The sequence below is a fragment of the Nuphar pumila genome, chromosome 17 (genome assembly GCF_984573655.1).
Source record: "Nuphar pumila chromosome 17, dmNupPumi1.hap1.1, whole genome shotgun sequence".
Lineage (NCBI taxonomy): Eukaryota > Viridiplantae > Streptophyta > Magnoliopsida > Nymphaeales > Nymphaeaceae > Nuphar > Nuphar pumila.
The window spans coordinates 22793860-22819152 of NC_143265.1; positions in this window are offsets into that span (position 1 = coordinate 22793860).

A 25293-nucleotide genomic window follows, 5' to 3' on the forward strand; every position below is an offset into this window, starting at 1 on the left:
CGGTTGCGCGCTGTCATTGATCAACTTGTCTCTCTGAATCAGGGGGCTTTTATTCCAGGTCAAAGTGTGCAAGAGTCATTTATTTGTGCAACTGAGCTTCTTCACTCTTTACAGTCGACTGGAGCACCATAGTTCTTGTTAAAATTGGATTTTCACAAGGCTTATGATAGTCTGAAATGGATTTTTTGTTTGAATCTCTAACAAATATGGGGTTCGGCAACCAGTTTATTGTATGGGTTAAGGAGTTGGTTACGAAATCGGTGTCGTCGGTGTGCATCAACGGAATGAGAGGAGAAATTTTCAAGTTGGCTAGAGGCGTGCGACAGGGTTGCCCCTAGCCCCCATCCTCTTTAATATCACGGCAGAGGGTTTACCTATTCTCATGAAAAGGGCAGAACAAACAGGCTTCTTGAATTCGTTGGGCATTTTTGGTTTTGTTTGTCACACAATTCAATATGCATATGATACTTTAATATTTGGTCATGCGAATGTTAATCAAATGTCTAGGTTGTGCTTTATTATTAAAATATTCGTTGCAATGTCTGGCCTTTGCCTGAACAAGAGTAAGTGCGCTCTGGTCTTAATCAATGCTAACCCTCTCCTCCAATCGGCTGCTGCAAGGATCTTCAACTGCTTGATATCCGACCTTCTTGTTAATTTCTTGGGTCTATCATTGCACTCACTGCAGCCGTCGAGAACTTCGTCTTGGACGTCTACTATAGAGCGGGTGCAAGGGAGATTGCAGTCTTGGAAGGCCCGATATTTATCTTTTGCAGGACGATTGACGCTCATTCGTCATGTTTTGGCCAGATTACCAGATTTTTGTATGAGCATGTCCATTATACCGACGACAGTAGAACGAACGATTAATCGTTTGCTTTCGCACTTTCTTTGGTCTGGGAATGCGTCTCACAAAAAGAACCTGCTTGTTTCTTGGCAGCAGATCGTTCTCCCGAAGCAGCGAGGCGACTTGGAGATTCCGGCTCTGAGAAAGAGGAGCATTGTTTTAGTCTTGAAGTGGGCTTGGGTCGCTTCCACATCTTCATCTTCTTGGGCTACATTTGTTAGGGGAAAATATGGTAGTTTACCTGACTCCCTTCTTTCGACGCCCAGTTCAGTGTGTCATTCGTCCCTCTGGTTGGAGTGGTGGAAAACACTTCGCTCCTTCAGTGACAGGGATCTTAGGCCTGGCCATGGCCGCCCGTGGCTTCACTGGGCCATGGCGAGCGGAGATAGGTTCTCCATTAAGCAAGTTTACTATTCCTTGTTGCCATCCGGGATGGATTGGTTTTTCATTGATTATATATGGGGCAAGGGGCCCGCTCCAAAGGCAAAGGCGTTGGCGTGGTTAGTGGCTCTGGATCATGTTCAAACCCAGATTAATGTCACGAAACAGAGGCTTCAGTTTCCAAGCATGTGTGTTCTTTGCGAGAAGGCGGTAGAGGACACGACTCACCTATTTTGGTTTTGCCTGGTAGTTTTAGACCTATTCTTTCAAACTTGGGGTGCACCGCCGGTTCAAACGCGTTCGAGTTTTGTTATTCGGGACCTCTTGTTTGGTCCCATGAGTTTACGAAACAAAAAAAGGAAGATTATTGTGGCGGGTATGGTTGTTTTCAGCATGGTGGATGATATGGACTGAAAGAAACGATATCTTTTTCAGGGACATTAAATTCAATTTTGGAAGCGCTACGTCAGCAGATTATGTTTGATGTGTATCTGACTTTTAAATTACATAGTAGAGACGGAGTTTGGATCTACTTTTACTCTGAACTGTGCACAATCATCATCTAGATGGTGGCTGTCTTCATCTTATGTTCCTCTCTCATCCAATATGCGGTTGGATGTAACTTTGGTAATGTTGAATGATAAATGTTCTCTCTCATGATCAATAAGCGGCCTCTTGCCTGTTTCCCACACGTTTCTTCTCTCTCACTCTTGAGGCTACTGAGTCAAATAAATGGCAGAAAAAACAATAAACAAAAAAGGAGTCAGGAAGAAATGTCAAATCTCTCTCCTTAGTGGGCCCTACTTTACATCGAGATTAATGAGTGCTTTGGGTTGGTGGAGAGATACTTAGGGCAGTGTGTGAGTCAGTCACGTCGAATCTACCAGACCTTTACCAAGCTTGTGTTTCTCCTCAGAGAATCTGTCAACATCTCACTCCGTCTCTTAGAGCTAATTATGTTATCTTGGATCTGTTTTTGGTATGGGTTCCTAAAACAATTTTCCAAATTTAACTTCATATTTAAGTCGGCAACCTCTGTCAAATCTGTATTTGGATCCGACGAAATCGGATTTGGTTGGCATTGAGTGCATGTAAAAATCTTGTTTCAAACCCGAATTCTACTGTACTACATATCTATAGTTACGATATACCCACTGACCTTTTGTTTTAATGAAGGAATTTACTAAAATGTTTTTTTTTTTAAAGGCAAGCTGGGGTTAGGCTGACCCCTACCAGAACAACAGCCTGCAGAGGGATTCGATCCTGGGATTCCGCTTACCACATGGGATACCACCTCGGTGAAAATCACGAGACTAAGAAGACCACAATCTTAAAGCTCCGATGACAGGTCAATGAATCACATAGCCTTAATCTCAGATATGTCTTAACCAGGCCATTTGATCCCATGCACATATGACTGGCAATCTAGCAAGTTACTTGGAGTTGATAATCAACATCTCTACTTCCTCTTATGTTTAGGCTATTTTTTCATTAGGTTTAGAGTTTAATTTCTATTATTTTAAATTGTAAAAAATGTATTTTATCTTGTTAATGAGCCAGCTCTAGCTCAGCTCGTTCAACTCAGGCTAGCCTTGAGCTCAAGCTCAGCTTGACTCACCACAAGAATGAGCTGCCAAGCTGCTGCCTGCCTCTAGTCAAGCCTATAGATTCACGTATTTCAAAACTCAGCTTGTTAACAAAGCGCCATGGCAAGTCAGATCCTCTTGACCATTTTATTTTTGTCTATAGCCTAAGTGAATAATTTATTCAATTGTTTTAAGTATAGTTGCAAAATTGTGGCAGCCCACGATAGCATCAACAATAAGTAACTATAACAAATGTGGAGTCGTTAGATAAACATGCTCAAATGGACAAAATATTGCAAAAGACAGAAATGATTGTTTAATGAAACTGGCCAAGCTACCCTTATGGTGTTCATTTGGGATTTGAATGACATAACTCAACCTATCATTCATTGGGTTGTACCCAATGCTGGGAAATCTAAACTGAGTAGGGGGATGACCCAGTGAGGTCTGACTAATTAAAACCGAACTGAGCCGTGACCTGAACCCGCAAGGATCAAGTGAGAAAATTTTCACATCCATTTTTTTTTATTTTATGCATTTGAAACTGACTCATTGTAAGCTTTCTCTATGCATGTGTGTGTGTGTCTGCAAATGTACATGCTTTTTGGAACTCATTTTGATACATCTGGTCCAAAAGTCCAAGTCACATTGTCCTAACCACAACCCTACCTCATTGCCGACACTGGAAAACACTATTGAAAATAATGGGTCCTACAATAAGATGCCAGTGTACTGCTCCAAACAACGACTAATACACCATTTCCAAACGCAAGGAATCAACAAAACATCAAAAAGTCAATGCCTTGAAAAGAAAAAGTACGTTAAGGACAGACACAGTCTGGAAGATCGTGTCTCAGATGGGACTAATTCTTCAAATCGCTAAGCAAAAGCTTTCAAGGCCTTATGTTGTGTAGTTTGTTTCAGACGTGAGAAAGGGAAACACAAATTTCATGTAATTTGTGTTTTGCATGATAACAAAATCATATGAAATAGATTTTGTATAAGGCATTTTACTTATGTTTGTTTCATATTGAATAAGTAATTGAAGTGGAAAAGTTTGTGAGCTCCAAATGCAAAAAGCAAAAATAACAATTTACATTAATTAAACGTGAGAAAGAGACACAAATTTCTTGCCATTTGTGTTTCACATGGTAATAGAATCATGCATATGAAATAGGTTTTACAAAAAACGGTTTTATTTATGGTTGTTGTTAACATATCGTTACCGGCATGATATTGTCAACAATGGGTCTCTACTAAGCAGATAAAAAATCTGACAGGTTGCTGCGAGGATGCATCATGGGCACTCTATCCTAGGAAGTGCTTGGTCTCTTCGTTGGCTGCCAAACATTCAGTGAAGTATAGAAGACTCTTATCAAGGCTTTTGTTCACGTCTTTTGTTCACGTCTCCAAGGAACGTGAATTTTTATTGATGCAAAAATTGCACTCATATAGAAAAATAAATCTTTCGATGAATGAATATGTTAATGGGTTCGAAAAAATCTGTGATGAACTCACAGCCATTGGCAAGCCCTTGAAAGATGAAACTATGGTATTCTGGCTTCTCAATGAGCTTGGTCATGAGCACAATGCATTCATCACAACTATGCTAAAGCTGCCCATTCCATTGTACGACGATGTGGTTGGCTTACTGCAAGGGCATGAAACCATGTGCACCATACATGAAAAAGGTGTAAATGAGCATTCTGCCTTTTTTGGTCAAAAATTTACCAATCAAAAAAATCGAGTTAACACAAAGCAACAATTTAACTCAAAGGAACGTGGCTTTATCCAAGCTGGACAGGGGGGCAGTCGATTCAATCAAAATAAAACCAAACTCAGTTTTAATCAACTAAATACCAAAAGCAATTAAGAAAAAGAAAATGGGATCTTGTGTCAAATATGTGACAAGATGAATCACAGTGTCATCAACTGTTGGCATTGTTTTAATCATGCCTATCAAGTTAAAGACGTTCTATAGGCTCTTGTGGCAATAAAACTTGTTGATAACCAAGATCAAGATTTGTTTCCTGACATGAGAGCCACCTCGCACATTATTGATAATCCAGGTAACCTCAAAACTTGCTCAAAGTATTATGGTTCAAAAAAAATTATGGTAAAAAATGGTGCCAAATTAAATATCACTCATGTTGGATCCACGAAAATTGAAAACAGTGACCATTCTCTTTACCTGAACAACATTTTGTCGTTCTTGATATTAAAAAGAATATGGTGTATGTAAGCCAATTAACTTCTCGTATGTCATGTTTATTTGAATTCTTATCGGATGGTTTTGTGATTAAGGATAAGAAGATGGGCAGGCAAGTGGGGACAGGGAGTAAAGTAGGAGACCTGTGTAGATTCGACAACTTAAGGAACAAGGTTGATGACAAAGAGCAAGCTTTTTTTTCTTCACGATTTAGAAACTCCAATTGGGTAGTTTAACATTAACAACTTGGGCATGTGCATGCACAGGTTGTTGACTTTCTTGAAAAAAATAAATATATTTCAATAATATCAAAGTCTGTTAAAAATGCTATATGTACAAGCTGCCAAATGGATAAAATAAGTAGGCTCCCTTTCCTTTCTATTGATGACCATTGCATGGAGATGTTTGGAAATGTTCATTGTGACCTATGCGAACTTGTCCTTGTTATTTCTCATCAAAGTTTTAAATTTTATGTAGTTTTTATTGATGAATATTATCATTTTTCTTGGATATTTCTTTTAAGACATAAATCTAAACTATGTAACAAATTTATTGAATTTCATAAATATATTTAAACTTAGTTTGAAAAACGAATAAAGATTTTTCAAATAGATGAAGGAGGAGAGTTCAGGAGTATTAAACTTGGGACTTACTTAAAGATGAATGCGATTGTCCACTATAAAAGTTGCCCAAAAAACTCCAAAACAAAATGGTATGGCTGAATGAAAGCATCGGCCCATCACTGAACTTGGGTTAACCATGTTTTTTCATGCTCAAATTCCAACTCGATTCTGTGTGAAAGCCTTCTTAACGGCAGTATGAATCATAAATTAGTTACCTACGCCTAACTTATCTATGAAAACTCCTTATAAGAAGGTGTTTAGAAAGCAACTGGACTATACAAGCTTGAAAATTTGTGGGTGTCGATGTTTTCCATATCTCTGGGACTATGCTATAAACAAATTTGATCCAAAAATGTTATCATGCATTTTTCTGGGTTATAGTGATTATCACAAGGGCTACTGTAAGACCCGCAATTTCTTAGTATAATTTCTGAATAAAATTCATGAGGCATTTACAGGTAAAAATAGCATTTTCACTTAGAATGCGAAATGAATCAATTTCTACGAACCAGTTATACTTAGGATATTTGTCACTTTGCGAATATATGCTCAAACACTCTGGAAGTCATAACTTCCTACCTGGACAAAATCAAGAGATTTCCTTGAGCCAACTTTCTTAGTTACGTCAATACGAAGGGAATGGCGTACTCAAAATTTTTCAGAAAAAATTATCAAAAAACCAAAATTTTTACGGGACCCACAAAAATATTCTTCAAAAAATATCTGGTGGGACCCACAAAAATATCTCATGGAATTTTCATGTGGGCCCCACAGCAAGGAACCTCTTGGAATTAAAATAAAGCTAAGGGAATAAAGGGGATGAGATTTTTCTAGCTTTTTCTAGAAAAATTCATAAAGGAGGTGGGCTTGGGCTATATATAGCCCTCCTCACTCTCTCTTCTCATAAAATTCGCCCCCCCCCCCCCCCTCTCTTGCCTTCTCTCTATCTCCTAAACCTCCCCTACCTAGCCTAGCCCACCTGAACCTGCCTGACCTGGTCTGAGCCTGCCTGACCTGGTCTGAACTCACTTGACCTGGTCCAAACCCAGTTGACTTGACTTGAACCTGGTTTGGTTTGAAGTCAAAGTCAAGGTCCTTTTTTGTCCAGATTCTGGTTTGGTTTTCTGAACCCAGACTTAGCCTGCTTGGGCTAAGACCGAACCTGCTGAACCCAGTTGACTTGGACCGAACCCAATTTGATTCAAACCACTTAGGTTGAGCAGCTTGACCTACTCTACCTCTTTCTCAACTAGGTCGACCTCATCTGACCTAGTTTGATCGTTCAAAGGAGGATCGAAGTCTTCGAAGCCGTTGGAGCCGTTTCTTCCGCAATTTGAAGTAAGTTCGCTTCGTTGATTCATCTCTTTCAAGTATTTGCTTATTTGTATATAGCATATACTTTCTGAAGTAGTATCTGACCCTAGTTCTTGGTTGAGCCCTTTGAGACACTTCGGTGTTTAACCGCTCACCTCATAACTATCATCGGATATATATATATATATATATATTGAATACGTCGTATATGCGTTCTTAAAAATAGTATCTTACCCTAGTTCTTGGTTGAGCCCTTCGGGACACTTCGGTGTTCACTCGCTCACCTCGTAACTCTCATTGGATGCCGAACTTCATGTATATCGTCTAGTGACTGCTTTCACATCTTATATCGTCAAGGCTTTGTAATTTACCTTTGCCGTCGCGTCGTATGATGCCAAGGCTTTCTGTTTTCTGCAATTTTCAATTTTGCACTTCCGATTACGCCTTTACATTACGCCGTCGCGTCGTATGATGCCAAGGCTCCCTGCTTTCTGCAATTTCTGATTATGCACTTCCGATTATGCATTTACTTACGTCATCGCGTTGAATGACGCCAAGGCTTTTGCTTATATTATAAATATATGGCACATAAATGAGCATTCAAATGGAGATCAACTTCAAAACTCCAATGTGATTCTCTTACCGATCCTCGTTCAAGATTCTGCTTGATAAATAAAGCCTCTATTAGAAAGGCTTCGCTTTTTGGTAAAACTGCTCTTTATATAAATACTAAGTCATTTGTGTATGGCCTGACTATGGCCTAAGGTTTCAATCAACCTTAATGGATGCAAAGTATGCACAACGGTGCACATCTATTCTTCAAGTTAAGCGTAGCGATTTTCCGTCAAAGAGGAGAGATGTCGCTGAAATAGATAAAAGAAACACACGCTTTCTCCGTCAAAGAGAGAAAGTGCTGCAGAAATTTCTAAAGAAGCTAAAAATAGCTCAGAAAGAACGTAGCAGAATACTCCATCATATAGCGGAGTGCTACCCAGTCCATGAAACACTTTCTACAATGTAGAAAGGATTGTCGCATCCCTGCTGTTGGAGCAGGGAAGGTGCTGACAAAATGGTTGGCAGAAGAGCTGCCAGAACCTTTTAAATTGCACAACGATGCCCGTTGTTGGAATGATGCCAGATTGGCTCATCTTCCTAATACTTGTAAAGGCACTTTGCTCGTAAGGGCCGTTGTGCCAGAGTAGTGGTTGTGCCTTAACTAGGTTGTGGGCTCGTTGCGTAAAAATACGCCAAGCAACTAATCCATTGTGATCGTGTCATATGCATGCTCATTGAGAGACTGATACACAACTAGACTCGTAAGGGTCGTAGAGCCAGAGTACGTTGTCCACCCGAAAGATGTGAGATTCTCGTGATGGCCGTAGTGCTAAGAGGAGAGTCAAGCATGTATATGAATAAAATGAAAAGACCCCACGATTGATGACCGTGTTAGGAGCACATTGAACGGGGTCGGGTACATACTCCTCAACAGCTGCCCTATAGGCATGCATTAAGTAGCTTGTCAGACCGGCAGACCCCTTTAGAATTTCTCACCGAGGAAGACAGTGATGGTGCAGTCTTGAGTGACTTATATTACCTTCGAACCTGATAGAGTTTATGATGGCCCCCGTCACTCTGAGGTATGGAGCTCGTGGTTATTCTTAAATTCTAAGGATTGAACCCAACTACTGCAGTAGCAGAATGCATTTGAATACCTAGTAGAGACTTCTTCTGGTATGATTGTACCGTCCTACTAGGGGGATGGGGTCAACAGGCCTCTGGGGTATCTAAAAATACATAGAATAATCAACCCCCAGATCGTCGCATTGGTGCTCAGATATACCTTCCTTAAGCCCAGGGAGAGGGGTTAATTATCGAAATAAAGCATTAGCTTAGGTTCAGCGATGCTTGAATGTATGAATAGATGAACGTTGTTGAGTCAGTCCTGCATAACCTTTGTGAAGGTGTCATGATCGGTATATGACTGGACCGACTGGGCAAAGACCCATGTTGTATCTGCATGACTAAGCGAAGCTTGAGGAGCTGTCCTTAGATGCGTGAGATACGGATGTGCCAAGTATAAAGACTTGAGCTAGACATCTCTTTTAGAACCAAAAGAGGTCAAGGCTAAGTCATGGAGACTTAAGCGGTTATTCAAATCACAGTCCTGAAGAGGCTCACACTAAGTCATGAAGACTTGAGCGGATGTTCAACTCATAGCCCTGAGGAGGCTCTTGCGATATACGCTAAGCCGCAGAGGCTTGAGTGTCGTTATTACGAACTGCAACCCTGAGTGGTCAAACATATTTACTTGAGTTGAATGAATGTGTGATTGCTTGCTTACCAGACCATCAGTGGTTCTGACTCCATTTAATAAGGATTTCAGGTGTTGGACCTGCGTTGAGATATGGGGAGTAAGGCGACATCGAGTTCCAGGGTTTTTCTAGACAGAGTTGTACTGCTTTCTTCTTTTAAACCTATATTGCTTTTTCCAAGCAGTGATGTTGTAATAAACATGTGGTTTTCGATAAAATAGAACACTTTGGTGGCCAATGAGTTGCTTGGCCACATACCTGTAATGTGCCTGAGGTTTTCTAAAACTGACGACTCATTATAGTCTGATTCCGCTGCTAAAAGCTTTTCTAAGTTCCGCTGCAAAGAAAAAAAAATTCATGAAAATTTTAACTTAGCTTTGTTTTGAAAATTTGGGGCGTTACAGCTACCGATGTCTTCCCTCCACTAGGCTTGTTTATACATCAAGACATGTTGTTTTTTATGAAAATGTCTTCTCTTACCATAAACTAGGACTCCTCTTCTCTGCCAACCAGCACGAAAGTGAGCTCATAAGTTTAGGAGAATGGTTTGCTCAGACTAACTCTAACTTGGTTGAGTCTAATGACCGATAGGATCCAAGAAACGTTATGTGTGAGTCACCACCTGATGAAATGGCTATACAACATGAGCCTACTCATAATGACTTGGTCAGAGTTGCTTCTAAAGGTTCTCAGCCTTGTGATCCTTCTCCTGTCGTAGTTAGCCAATCAGTTGCCATTAGGGACAGTGTTAAGGGCATCTTTTGCCAGATATCCTTCTCAAAACCATCATATGATCACTCTGTGAACACCCCAAATTTTTCTCATTCATTTTCGGACACCCCCCTTTCATAGATGCCAACCTTGTAGACCAGTGTAGGAGTTTAACCCTAGGCCAATTCCAGTTTAGGTGTCATTTTGCTCCATTTTGTCAGCAAAAATTATCATTTTACCCATAGGTCACCTTAGAGCCTTGTCAGTTGGAGTCAACTAAGCTCATTTTAAGTTTAGAAAGGTTAGAATGTCAGTTATTTTTAGCTCATCTGAGCTCACGATAAAAAGACCCTATTCATTTTTTATCATTTCAACTAAAATTGGTTCATTTCTCGAGAAATGAGCTCATTTTTAGCTCGAATTCCAATCAATTGTTTCAGAGTCAGTAATTTCCTGTCGACCCTATTCCCCTGTACCTAACTTGAGCTCACCAGGAGTTTAAGTAGTTATGTTCTAGTTCAAATTCGTTTTTCACAGTCTTGAAGTCTATTTTGGCTCATTTCAGCTAATATTGAGCTAAATCTTGTCAATTCAGCTAGTTTTTAAGCTTCAGATTTTGTTCATCTCAGTATAATTGACCTTCATTTTAGCTCAAACCTAGTACATTCCCATTACCCACTTCACTCCAGTGTGTATTTCTCACCATTTCATTGAGAATTGTACCATTTCGCGATCATCCAATCTATGAGTTTAGTTGAGTCAGTGTCTTTTTAGTTCAGCTGAGTTTAGAAACCCTAGAACCTAGTTCAATCCAATTTAAACTAGTTCAAACCTCATTTTTCAGTGTCACTCCATGCCTTGCAAGGGCAAAATCATTTCTCAAAGCACTTTATTCAAGACATCAATTCTATTATTTTTCCAAGCTGGTATAAGTGCTAATCTGGGCTCGGATAAATTCCTTCTCTGAAATTTTAGCTATATCTGAGATCCAATTCATATTTGGATCAGATATAACATCAGATCTGATATCCAATACCCAATTTTCATCCTTAGACGAGAATTTTCAATTTCTTGTTCATGCTAGGGGTCTGGGACTTCAAATCTCTCATCTAGGGTTTGCATTTTGTATGTCATTTCATGTCATTTTATCATATTTCATGTCATTGCATATCATTTTTGAGATCCAGAGCTCTTGTTTTCAAAATATCAAATCTAGACTCGATTTTAAAACCTTTCTTTCGAAATCAATTTCAAAAAACTGGGTTTCAAAACCAATTTTTGCCATTTGGCCAACCCCCAAGGCTTTATATCCCTTTATTTCAAAGCATTTTCCTTAGAAAAATGATCTGGATTCGTTTTAAACTTGATTTTTAAGCCAATTTTCAATTTTTATCAATTTTCTTCAAGTGGGGCGCACTCTGCAATGGGCACCAAACCCTAATTTTTCTACCATTATTCAAATTTATTTTATTTTCATGTTTTATCTATTTCAAAAATACAAAAATTTTAGTGGATCTTGGTGTCTTTTAAACCTTCTTGAAATTCTTGTTTTTAACCCCTTTATTTTGCCTTTTTAAAATTATTTTTTTGAAAAACCATGTGGGGCACACATAGGTGGCACCACATTTGAGAAATTTTCAATCTATTTAGGATTTTAGTTGGTTTAGGACTCTGCTTTCACTTTAAATTTTGATTTTTATCCTTGTGATTTTAACCTTGTTTAAAAAAAAAACCTTTTTAATCTTTATTTTAATTCTTAAAAAATAATAATATGGAGCCCACTTAGGTGGTGCTACGTTTGGGGATTTTCAAGTTTGTTTAGGAGTTTAATTGGGTGAAATTTTAAAAAGTCAAAGCCCAAATTGAATTAAAATTCCAAGGAAAATCCCCCCCCCCCTCTAGACTTTATCTCTTAATTAATTAAGAGAGTTCCAACTCAATTGGAACTCTCTAATTAACAAAGCCAAAATTTCTATAAATACCTACCTCTAGGATTTCGACCCATGCTCTCTCTCCTCTCTTTCCTTCAAGTTCCAACAGTCTCTTCCATTGAAGCAGCCCAAGGTGAGTTTTTTCTTCCTTTTTTTTATTAGTTTTTATTATTTTTTTGTGATTTCCATTAAAAACACCATTGCCGCCTCTTCTTGTTGAATCTTTTCCTTTCTTTTTCATTCAAAAACCATGTTCATGATTCAAGAATATGATCTACTAATTATTTAATGTGTTTTACATGTTTTTGATCTGTTAGCAATGCTTATATTCTGTTTATTTTGTTAATGCTCGAAGAAAGAAGGTGATTAGACCCCTCTATGGATCGAAACCCTCTTTTCATGGCAAAATCGAATTCTCAACCATGCTTCATGGATTTTTAATTTGTATTTCATCATGCTCATGCATATTTTCATTATTTTATATATTTAATCATGATCTATGCCTTAGTTACATGTTTTATTAATTTTGTCATGCTTAATCAAGTTTTATTTTGTTCTAGGGTTTTAGATTCTATAATTTTGAATTCTAGCCGTCTGTTCATGCTATTGTTTTACCTGCTTATATTTGTTGTTTAAATATGATTTTTTTATGGTAGAATCATGTATTTGCCTACGGTTTACAATAAAAAAACAGATTTTTTTGTGTTTTGTAACCCTATTTTCAAAAATCAAATTCAAAACTTGTTTTCTGCATCGTTAAAATGCTATGCAAAATAAGGTGCTACTTGTCGGGGTCATATCTCTCTCATCAAAGATCGTATTTTAGATCCGTAAAAAGCAGTGTCTTTGTCAGAGTGTCTAGTTTAATTTGTGAAATTTTTATAAATTTATAGGATTGATTAATATTTTTATTTAACCCAATATCAGAACCTGTGTTTCTTAAATCGACAGGCACGATTCAGGCCTAGGTTCATCTTGCCAGAACAATATCTCCCTCACCGAAGATCGTATTGATGATCTGTAAAAAGTGAACAATTTGTATGTGTGTCTATTTTCTGTGGCGTGATTTTTATAATTTTTTACTATCGTTTGCTATTTTATTTTTATCCAATATCAGAACATACTCTTCTTGAATCGTCAGGCATGGTTCAGATCTGGGAGCAACTTGCCAGAGTGATATTTTTCTAACCGGATGTTCTCTCCAATCCATAAAAAGTGTCATCTTTGTCTACATGTATAGTTTCTGTCATGTGATTTTTATGATTTTTGCAAGTTGTCTGCTATTTTTCTTTAAACCTGAAACCGGGTCTGTCTTTCTTGCATCGTTATGCATAGGTGAGAATCAAGTGTGTTTTGCCGGAGTTGTATCTCCGTAACCGGAGATCGTATTCTTGATATGTAAAAAGGGTTATTTTCATTGATTCGTCTAGTTTTCTTTTGTCAAACTTCATAAGTTTTTATCTTTGTTTGATATGTCGTTCGGGTCTGACACCATGACAAGTACAAAATTGCATGTAAAATAGCATATTCTTCTTCTTTTTATTTAATATTTATTGCTTAAATAATCATAAAAATTTATTTTTCGATTATATATTATTTTTAGGTTTTTTAGTAGTATCCATGTCAATTTTTATGATTTTTGAAATTTATTTAATGTGTTATTTAGTTATTTCATAAAAACATGATGCCCGCAGAGTTCTGATTCAACCGAAACACGGGCAAATTTCAGTTTTTTTGCATATTTTATTATTTTCATACATTGTTTTCATAGTTTTTGAATTTGATCATGTTCATAATCATATCAGGGTGCTCTCTACCCAATTTGACATCGTTTTGAATTTGTTTGATCCCTGGGTTAAACACATTACAAAGATTTTTTCTGAAAAATCTTGTTTTTAACCTTGTTTTGCAAATAAGGTTAATTTTTAAGGGTATTTTGTTCATTTTTTCCCGAATTCCGAATTTCTAATTTATTTAATTTTATTATTCATTTAGTTAGGCATCATCCATTGTGTTATTTAATGATTTTATCTTAAGGAAGCATAGGAAAAGGCTTATTTCAGGATAAAATCTCTCAATTTCCCGATATTGTTGGATAAATCCCGAAAAAGCCTGTATTTTTTACTAACATATTTGCTAATTTTATAGGAAAACTCAAGATTAGATTTTATTTTATTCTCCCTTTTTCTTTTATTTGTTTCATTTAAATTATTAATGTCAATTGTAATTATAATATTGGAATAAGAATTCTCCTTTCTACATAGATTAGGGTTGCATTTGCATATAGTTTAATTCCAATATTAACTATAATGGGTGATGATTCATGCATATTTCAAATTTACAATGGTCAACACGAATGACACGTGCACCTGCTTCTAAGGAGTTAATAAACTCAGTGTAATTCATATTTGTGGCTATAGTCAGAATACGAATGAAACTCAGATTTATCATCTTCTTTTAAGTTATAAACAACCTACACTCTTAGGCTATCTTCAGAAATTATAGTATATTTTCAGAAGCTTTTCCAATTATTTTTCTTTTTAGAATCAAATGAGATATATTCAAAATATATTTGTGACCATAGTCATGGATACATGACAAATTTATTTCATCTAAATTCTATTAGGCACAAAAAAACCCTTTTATATAAATTCAATTTCTAAAAGAAAGAGGATTTCTCAAAGCCTTTCTGAATTTCCTTTTTCCAAATATGATTTTATAAAACCACATCTTATTCATCATATAGGTTAGTCAGCATCATTTTCCAAACCCTTTTTCTCAAAAATGATTTTCTTAAAATCTTCAAATATTTTCCAAGTCTCGCTCACAATTTTCAAGTTTTCTTTCCTTCAGAAATCTCATTAACTCTGCTTCATGATTTTTCAAGTTTTTTTTTCTTCAAAAGTGTTTTCCAAGTTTGAAACATGATTTTTCAATTATCTCATTTTCTTGATATTTTCAAAAATTTCAAGCATGCATCATGTTTTCAATCTGTATTTTTCTAAGTCATAGCACATGTCTGCTTCTTTGTGCATTTAGGAATAGAATAATAATTTAGACAGTTGAGAAAAGCAAAGCATAGGATTGATCCTTGGTTCGATTACCTCTGGTTATGGTGCCAGGAACGGTAGGACCTCATACTGATAGGCAAATCCCATTCTACAGAATTTTCCCGTATTTTAAAATGGTGAGTTATTTTCAAAAGGTCAGTTGACTTATTGTGATCGTTGAAAAAAATTTCCTTTTCTTTTTAGGGAAAGAGAAAACTCTCGCAAGGTCCACTTGACATTTTGAAAAGATTTTAAAAATTTACTCACCTTCATTTTTAGAAAATGTGGGAAAATAAGGAGATGAGGCTCGCTCATCGGTACAAGGTTCAACCATTCCTGGCCCCTTTACCAGGGTAATCGAACCAAGGATCGAATTTATGCTTTTACATTGCCCGAATTTTTTTAAGAAATTATTCTAAGTCCTAAATGCACAGAGAATCATGCTTGTGCTATGATTTTAAACTTGAAAATATGTATGCTTTAAAAAAAATTCAAAATTTTTTATTTTTCAAGTGATTTTGAAATGGATTTGAAAATATCCTTTAAGAAATGACTTTGAAGTTCATAAATCGATTTTGCATCGACAAATTGGAATTTGAATTGAAAGTTTGGAATTGAAGATTTTGAAATTGAATTCAAAGTTAAGTTGTAAAATTTGAAATCTGGATTGATTTGAAACAGAAAATCGAAATTGAGTTTGATTTTTTTAATTGAGAATTGATCTCAGAAATCAAACTTGGAATTTTGAAATTATATTTAGAATTTTAGGATTTTGAAGTTGAAAATCAGAATTGGGTTTGAAATTGAAATTAAACTTTGATTTGAAATTGAAGAATTTGAAATCTAAAATTGAAAATATAATTGAATTTGAAATTTAAACCAAAGAAATTGAAATAGAAATTGAAATTTTGGAAATGAAATTGGAATTTAGAATTAGAGATTTAAATTGAAATTCGAAATTTAATTTGGAATCAAAATTGAGAATTGAAATGAAATTCAAAATTTAAAAATGAAAAATTTGAAATCGATATTTAAATTTGAATGAAAATAAAATTTGGAATTTGAAAGAAATAGAAAATTTGAAATTGATAATATGAAATGAATATTCAAAGTTGCAGTTTGAAAATTCGAAAATGGAAAGTTGAAATTGATTGAAATAAAAATCAAAATTTGAAATTTGAATAGGAAATTAAAATTAACATTTGGAATTGAAATAAGAAGTAAGATTAAAATTAGAATTTTGAAAATGGAAAAAGGAGAATAAAAATCAAAATTTGGAACTTGAAAATAGAAATTTGAAATAGGATTTAAGATTTGAATGAAATTGAAAAATAACTCTGAATTTGATAATAGAAATTAAAAAAATGGTGGCAAAAGTGCCTTTTTGTAAAATACTTTGACACATGGCACCCTCTTGCAAGAGGGTGCACATGTGTGTCATTTTTTAATTTTGTAGATGGGCAAAGTGGACCATTATTTGAAAAATTGATACACGGCATCACCTTGTGAGTGATGCGCATGTGGGTTTTTGAAAGCAAGAGGATTTTTAAAGGTTTGTTAAAAACGATTTTGATTTTGAATCTTGAAAATGCCAAATGGTGCCCCTCTTTGAAAACAATATTTTTCCTTTTTCATTTTGAAATTAAGATAAAAAAGGAAATAAAATATGAGAAATGAAAAGATGAATTTTGAAATAATTGGATTTAAAAATCCTATTTTGATTTATGAAATCAAATTTTGGCAAAAAACCGGATCCAGATTGAATTTTGAGATTTTTTTTAAAGATACTGATTTTGGATTTTGAAATTCAAAGATTATTTTTGAAATTGAGGATAAAAATTTGATTTTGATTTTAATTTTGAAATCCCAAATTGACTTTGAATAAAAATTGGATTTTGATAATGGATCTGGATCCATTTTGATATTTTGAAATCCAAACTGAATTTTGAACTGAATCCAGGGTATTTTTCAAAGGATTTTTGTAAAATGATGGATTTGAATTTGAAAATTCAAAGATTGATTTTGAAATTAGAATGAAAATTGAATTTTAAAAAGGCTCTGGATCTGGATCTGAAGTCTTGAAAAGATTTGGATTTGGATCTCGATTTGAAGGAAATTGGCTCGAAATGTGAATCGAACCCTAAATATGGATTTCTAAAGAATTAAAAAATGGAAAAACCCCAAATTCTTTAATGAAAATTGGGATTTTGATTTTGGATCTAGGATCCAGTTTAGAGAATGGAATTGAATCTTGGATCTGAATCAGAATACAAGAAGTGGAAATTAGATCTCAAATGTTAGATGAATATGAGTTCAGAAATTTATTCGATTGAACTCCTGAATGGATGAGAAGGTGGATCCAGACTGAAATGGATTCGAAATGGTTCAATTAGATGTTGGATGTCTGATGAGATATTTCAGGTTTCAAAGAATAAATTAGACTCTGGATATGGATTTCTGAATGAATCAGATAAAAAATCCAGGTCCGAGAAGAAATTAGACACCAGATCTAGCATTGGATCTAATATCCGAATTAAAATGGATCGGATCTCAGATATTTTTATAAGATATTAGATGAAGAAATTAATCTGAGTCTGAATTGGGGCTTGTCCCAGTTTAGAAAAATGTCTGAAACGTTGTCCTGAAGAAATTTGTATTTTTTGTTTTCGCCCTGCAGGGGGTAGAAACACAGTACAGAACTGGTCTGAACTAATTTGAACTGGATATGATTGGAATCAACTAAATCAGGAGTTATTTATACTAAGATAAACTAAATTCGGAGCCATAACACTAGCGCAACAAGCTGGAGTTAGCTCAATTTGTTCTGGATTGAGCTCAAACGAGTTAAAATGAGCTTAAATGAGCCTAAACAAAGGTCTGAGTGACTTTGAACTGGAACTGAGTTATTCGAACTTCTGGTGAACTTAGATTAGACTCACGGGGTTGGGATCTAATGGATTTGACTCACTTGAGGATAGTTTGGTTAAGATTTGAGCTAAAATGAGTTCATTTTGTTTGAAATAAGTTAATTTAGCTGAAATGACCAGGATTCGCTCATCGCGGGCTCAGAGGAGCTACAAATGATAGACATTCTAACTTTTTTGATCTTGGGATGAGTTTGGTTAAACCTAACTGACGAAAGGTCTAAGGGTGACTCAGGGTAAAATAATAATTTTATTGGCTGAATGAGGTAGATTGACCTCTAGACTGGAGTAGACCTTGAGGGGGGGGGATTCGATACTGCTCTGCAGGGGGCTGGCATCTGTGAAATAAGGGTTCTGGAATAGACTTAGAAAATTTGGAGTGTTTACACTTGCAAAAGTAAAATTTTGCAATGATAACAAGTTTGCAAAAGTATATCAGCAAGCACTCAAGGATGTTGGAAAACATGAGCTTATAACCGGAGAAATTATTTTTATGACACATACATCGGGCTTCGACTTGAGTATATAGGCATAGCATGATTGGACACAGATGATCTGAGCCTTATAGTTAGGATTAGGGTCCTGCAGTTATTTCAAAACTTTTGCATGTAGAGTCAACCTTTTAGGGAATGTTGTATGCGCATACCTGTTTGTGCAGGATATGATGTGAATGTATCTTAGCCATATTTTGATTATTTTTCCTTTATTTTCCTTATAATTTTCAACGATTTTATGAAACCCTAGATGATTTTTCAAATCCTCTATTCTTCAAAACTCCAGGTGATTTTCCTTTTCCTTCCTTTCTTTTGGATCTCGGATTTCTAGCCTTATTTGATCCTGCCTGCTATTTTCCTCAAAAATTGTGTATTTTCCTCTTTCTTTTACTCCTGGATTTTGATCCTTCATTCCTATTATCTGTTTTCTAATCTCTTCACCTTATTTTCTTTGTATTTTTTGGTAAACTCTCTGATCATTGTAGTGGGAAATTGTTCGCCCACCTTTCTTTTGCCCTCTTCTTATTCTAAAACAAATTCTTTCATGGATCATCTCGTTAAGAGGTATCCCTTTTCAAAAAAAGCATTTTCTTTTTGGTTGATGACCTTGCCTAGGTAACAAGGCATATTCTTGTTGTTTATTTCCTCTCAAATAACAACACAATTGTCATAATCCCATCGATGACCCAATCCCTGGTAATGGGATATTCTTTCAATTGTCAGCCAAATTTCTAATTATTTTTGAAACAATATTTTCACCTTCATCAGAGTTGACGACCTTGCCTGGGTAACAAGGCTTACCTTAGTTGTCTATTTCCTCTCACGGGGTAACAATGCAATCATCGTGATTCCAGCAATGATCTAATCCCTGGTAATGGGATATCCTTTCAAAATTGCCAACCTGATCTTATCATTTTCCTCTTATCCTTTTCATCAAAATTGTTACCCTCAAAAAATTTTCCTTATTCTGATCATCCCCTTTGTCCTACAGAGAGCATCGGCATTGTTGAATGATCCTGACCAGATCAGGCAAGAAGACTGCACCATATTAGTGTGTCAGTGATATCAGCAGTGAGCAAGAAAAGATCAGTTCTCAAGGTTCAGCCAGAGGACAAGGGCAGCACGGCAGCGATGACATTGATCCTGCCATGTATGAGCTATTCCAGAAAATGATGGCCAAGATGCAATCAGAGCAAGTTGAGGCTAGATCTGGAAAGGTGCCATCTAGAAAGAAGACTAAGGGCAAAACCATCAGGAAACACATCAAAATCGCCCAGAAGAAGGTTCAATAGGACAACGAGTCTGAAGGGGCACTGCAAAAGAAGTCTCTGAAGAAGAGCGAGAGATGTTTAAAGAGTTTATTCAAGAGCCTGAATCTGTTAATCAGTTTAAGATTCAGACCCCAACAGTTGACGATCCGATCTAGCTTCAACTGAAGGAGATGACCAGGATGGTCAAAGACCTACAGGCCCGTGACAAGAGCAAGAAAACCGACACTAGTGAGGACTTCTACTATGGACTTGAAGGGGACGATAGTCTGGAAGATCTCCCCCGCAAATTTGTCAATTTTGATGGGACTGGCAACCCCACGGCTCACCTGGACATGTTTTTTGTGGAATGCAATTGATTCAGGAGGGACAATCGTGCACTCTTCAGATGTTTTCCATGCTGCTTAGAAGGCACAGCAGCCAAGTGGTACTCATAGCACATCAATCCAATCGAGTTGTGAGAGTTTGATAAGGTGGTCAACCTGTTTATCGAACGGTTCTTATTCAATACTGAGGCCTTGCCCACATTAAACCATCTCTGCAATTTGAAGTAGAAAGATAATGAAAAAGCCAGAGACTTCATTCATAGATAGAGATCCACCTGCAATAAAATGAGAAACCCATCTCAGAGGATCATGCACTCCAAATTATCCTGAACAACTTCTTGCGGCCTCTGAGAAGCCTTATTTTCACTTCGCCTTCCAAGTCTTTCATTGAGCTTACTGAACGAGCCAAGTGGCTCGAGATGGGAATGGAGAGTAGAGTCTACGAGGGCATCACCCTTGTCAAGAATAGTCAAGATTCAAAGAAAAAGATAAATTTTATCTTCTCTGCCAACTTTGACAACCATAACGCCAATAACAACATATATGGTAAGAACAACCATGCAGATCAAAAGGAGAAGTCTTTCAAGCAGAACGACAAACATGTTCAGTCCAACCTTTAGCAGAAAGAAAAGATAAAGTGTGTGGTTGGGGTAACAATCGCAAGTTCACTCCTCTAGATCAGCCACTCGAAGAAGTCCTTGAATACATGTCGACCAAGAGATTAGTCAAGCTCCCAAGAGTCACAGATCCTCCCACAATCATGGGAGGATTCAATAATCAATTCTACAAATTTCATCTGACAGTGAAGCATGATACCCAGCACTGCTTCATTCTCAAGAATATTATTCTAGACTACATTGATAAAAATCTTCTTATGGAAGGCAAGGAAGAGGACAAATCGGCCAGCTCATCAACGCTTTAAGAGCGAAAATGTCAGTTCTCTCTCATTTCTTCCATCTTGCTTTTGTCGTTTTAAAGGGACAATGTAGTCCCATTTTTTTCCTTGATTTGTCGTTCTTTCCTCAATAAAATTATCAATCTTCCTCATAGCTTGGCGCCATCTTCTTTATTTCTCCTTCTTTGCAAAATGTCTTTTTGCAAGGAGTGACCTCTTTCAGAGTGCCTCCCGAATCAATCAAGAAGTTTGTTGCCTAGTTACCTTCAGAGAGTGTTCGTCGCTGGGGCATCTTTTGAAAATTTGTATTTTATTTCAAATGTCTTGTATGCAGGCAAGATTAATCAAAATCTTCATCATCTTTATCATCTTTCATCATCAAGCGTTATTATCAAGCATAATTTTTTATTGACTTTTATCATCAATTTGCATCAATTCAGTACCTATTCAGGATAAGGGATAATCCTGAGACCCTGGCAATTGTCCAAGTCATCATAAGGGTGAAAATTGAAAATCTCCCATCATAATCATCAAGCGCTTTCAAAACACCAGACTTTTTCAAATTCGAACTTTGGGTCGAGTCTTTTATCAAAACCATTTTTGTTGGTCATGTCAAAACCAATCTTCGGGTTGAGCCGCTTTTCAAAATCATTTCAACTGGTCCTTTTTCGAAATTCAACCTCGAGTTAATTTCTTTTCTAAATTCAATTTTTGGACTAATCTTTTTTACTAAAAGCAATTCTATTTTAAAATTTGATCCTTAGGATCATCCATTTTTCATCAAGACTACTTCAGACTGAGTCTTTTCCAAAACCAGTTTTTAAACTGGATCCTTTTCAAAAATTGATTTTCGGGTTGGTCGTCAAACTTTCCAAATCTAGTTTTACACTGGTCAAACTTCTAAATTCAGTTTTACATTGGTCGAACTTCCAAATCCAGTTTTACGCTAGTCGAACTTCCAAATCCAGTTTTACACTGGCCGAGTTTTCCAAATCCAGTTTTACGCTGGTCAAACTTCTAAATCTAGTTTTACACTGGTCAAACTTTTCCAAATCTAGTTTTTACTGATTAAGCTTCCCAAATTCAGTTTTACACTAGTAAAACTTTTCCAATTTTAGTTTTTACTGATCAAGCTTTATAAATATAGTTTTACTAGTCAAACTTTCAAAATCCAGTCTTCGCACTGGTCCTTCAAAATCTAGCTTTGTGTTGGTCCTCATACCAAATCTAGTCTTATGCTGGTCTTTTCAAAATTCAACTTTCGAGTTGATCTTTTATCAAATACCGAGTCATTTTCAAGGTCCAATATTTAGTCACAGATATATCAGTTGGATATCAAGTAATTTCTTTCACCAAGGATTTTAGAAACAATTGCCAATTTGTCATAAAAAAAATAGTTGTTGATCTCAAACTTTTATTGCACAAAATTTTATCTCAAATTACCTTCAGTATGCCTTCCAAGAGGACAAAGACTTTTGCGAAGAAAGAACCAAAATTCAAAGCTCTGGTCCACCAAAAGGATGAAGAAAAATCCTCGATATGACTAGTAAGAAAAATTTAATGATGTTGAAAAGGCATAAGTGAATTGATATTGATCATAGCTATGGCACATTTTTAAAGACCATTCTTCTGGTAATAAGGCAGTGAAAATATCCTGGGTGATAAAAAGAATTCACTCAATCTCAATATCTCTCCAATTGTTCAAGCTGCAATTAACTATCTACAAAAGGGATCTCTCACCTACCATCAAGTTGAAGACTGATGGATGAGTTAGATCCCCGAGACCAAAGGAGACTCGAAACATCTCCAAGTTGAAGGAGCATGTGATGTGTCCTTCCAAGGTTAGTTCAAATCATCGCCAAGTTGAAGGCTGATGCGATAAACCTTCCGCCAATCCCTAAAAGATATTTAATCAATGTTATCATCAAGAGACTTCAATCAAAGAGACAATATTACCAATCTAATTCTCGGGACTAATGAAGACTCGAAACATCTCCAAGTTGAAGGAGCTTGTGATGGGTCTTTCTAGGGAAAATCAGAACATAGCCAAGTTGAAGGCTGATGTGATAAATTTTTTGCCAAAACCCAAGAGAGCTCAATTTTTGTCTAAAAAGAGTGCAAAAAGATCATCATGGGTAAACCTCATATATCAAACTGTCAATCTGCCAAGAATCTTCTTTATTCATGTGAAATTCTTCTATCAATATCCTTTTCATCAATTTCTTTTATGATACTGAGAATATCTTCCTTTCTTTTCATATCAAGCAAATATATAGCTTCCTTGAAGAAACCCAACAACAATAATTTGATTTTGATTCGTGATTCTATGAAGTTAACCCAATTAGAGGTAACACTCTAGGTAGATGTGATCATGCAAAATTTTTCCTCTCGTTCCTCTTTTCCTTTCTCTTCGCCCTTTCTAGCCTCTATTCCCTTTTGAAGGGGAAATAAAAGATAGAAAAGAAGAGAAAATGAGAAAAGGGAAGAAGAGAGAGGCACTCTTTTGCAAGGTCTCATCTGACCAAAATTTTGAAAATGTTTTTAAAATTACTCGCCTCCATTTTGAAAATTTGTGGGAAAATGGAGAGACGGGATTCGCTCATCGGTATGAGGTTCGACCGTTCTTGGCACCTTTACCAGTGGTAATTGAACCAAGGATCGAATTTATGCCTTTTTTCTTTGCTAAAATATCATCTAAGAATTTATCTTAAGTCTAGAATGCACAAAGAATCATGCTTGTGTAATGCAAGGATGTATGCTCTTTTGAGAAAAATGATTTGGAAATTTTCAAGTGTTTCTGAAATGAACTTGATAATGGAGTGAAAAGATGGTTTTTGAAAGTTGAATCTAACTTAGAATTTTTAGATAGATCTTGGAAAGATATTTGAAGTTCTAAGTCTTGAAATAATCAGAGTTGGAAAAATAAATTTTGATTTAAAAAGAATAAAGAAAAAGGGGAATTTTGAAGCTGAGATAGAAAAAATGAAGTTTTTAAAGTCTAAATAGACTTTGAATTTTGAATTTTTGAATCTGGATTTTGAAGTAGATGATGAAATTTGGAATAGAATTGAATTCCAGATTTAAAGTTTGAAATCAGGATGGAATTTGGATTTGAGAGATCCAAATGGAATTTGAAAAATAGAATTGGATTTAAGAAGTCCAGATGTGATTTAAAAATGGAATTGGTTTTGAAATCTGGAATTCGAGGTAGAATTCGAATCCAAAGTCTGAATCCTAAATGGAATTGGGTCTGAAGTCTGGGATACAAGATAGAGTTGTATCCAAAATCTGGAATCCTAAAATGGGATTGGATCCGAAGTCTGAATCCAAAATGGAGTTGGATCCGGGATTTGGAATCCTAGATGGAATTGGATTCGAAGTCTGTGATCCAAAAATGGAGTTAAATCTGAAATCTGGAATCCTAAATTGAATTGGATCCGAAGTCTAAGATCCAAGATGGAGTTGGATCCGAAATCTAGAATCCTAAATGGAATTGGATTTAAAAACCTGAATCCAAGGTGGAAATTGGGTTCTAAATCTAGGATCTGAGATGGAGATTGAAAATCTGAATCCAAGGTGGAACTGGATTCTAAATCTAGAATCCCAGACGGAATTGGATTTTGAAAATCTCGATGGGGCTTGATGATGGATCTGGATTTTGGAAGTCCATATTTGAATTTGAAAACTTAGGAAAAAGAATCGAATTTTGAGATTTAGAATCAATCTCAAAAACCTTGATTGAGAATCGAGACTCAATCTTTAGATAGAACCTGGAAAAATAAAGGATGAACTTGATTTAAAGCTTGAGTTTTTGAAATCAGAAGATGAATCAGGAATTTCAAAGTTTTTAAATTGAACTTTGAAATTTGATCTGAGATGTTATTTTGAATTTGAAATTGAATCCTGAAAATGAATTTGGAATTCCAAAGTTGAATTAAACTTTGAAATTTGATTTGAGTGGGAAATGAAATTTTGAATATAAAAATGAATTTGAAATTTCAAAGTCAAATTGGACTTTGAAATTGAATTTTAAATCTTGAAATGAGATAGAATTGAATTTGAATTTATAAATAAGAATTGATTTGAGAAATGAAGAAGATACTTGAAGAATTATTTTAGAATCACTTGAATTTTTTGAAAAAGAGAATTTTGAAAACATGATATAATTCTATCCTAAATGATGAATGGAAACGGAATTTGAAATTTGAGTTTTGAAAAGAATATTTTATTCTTTAAATGAATTGAAATAAGATTGAAGATGTAATACATCCCTGACTATGGTCATTGAATGTATTATATAATAATCATATTTAAATTCAGGTGAAGAATAAAATATATGTTGGTGCTTTTATAGAGTTTAAAATGAAATTAACTCTCAATATATCCTGACTATGAATATTGATATACGTTTTGAGTTAATTT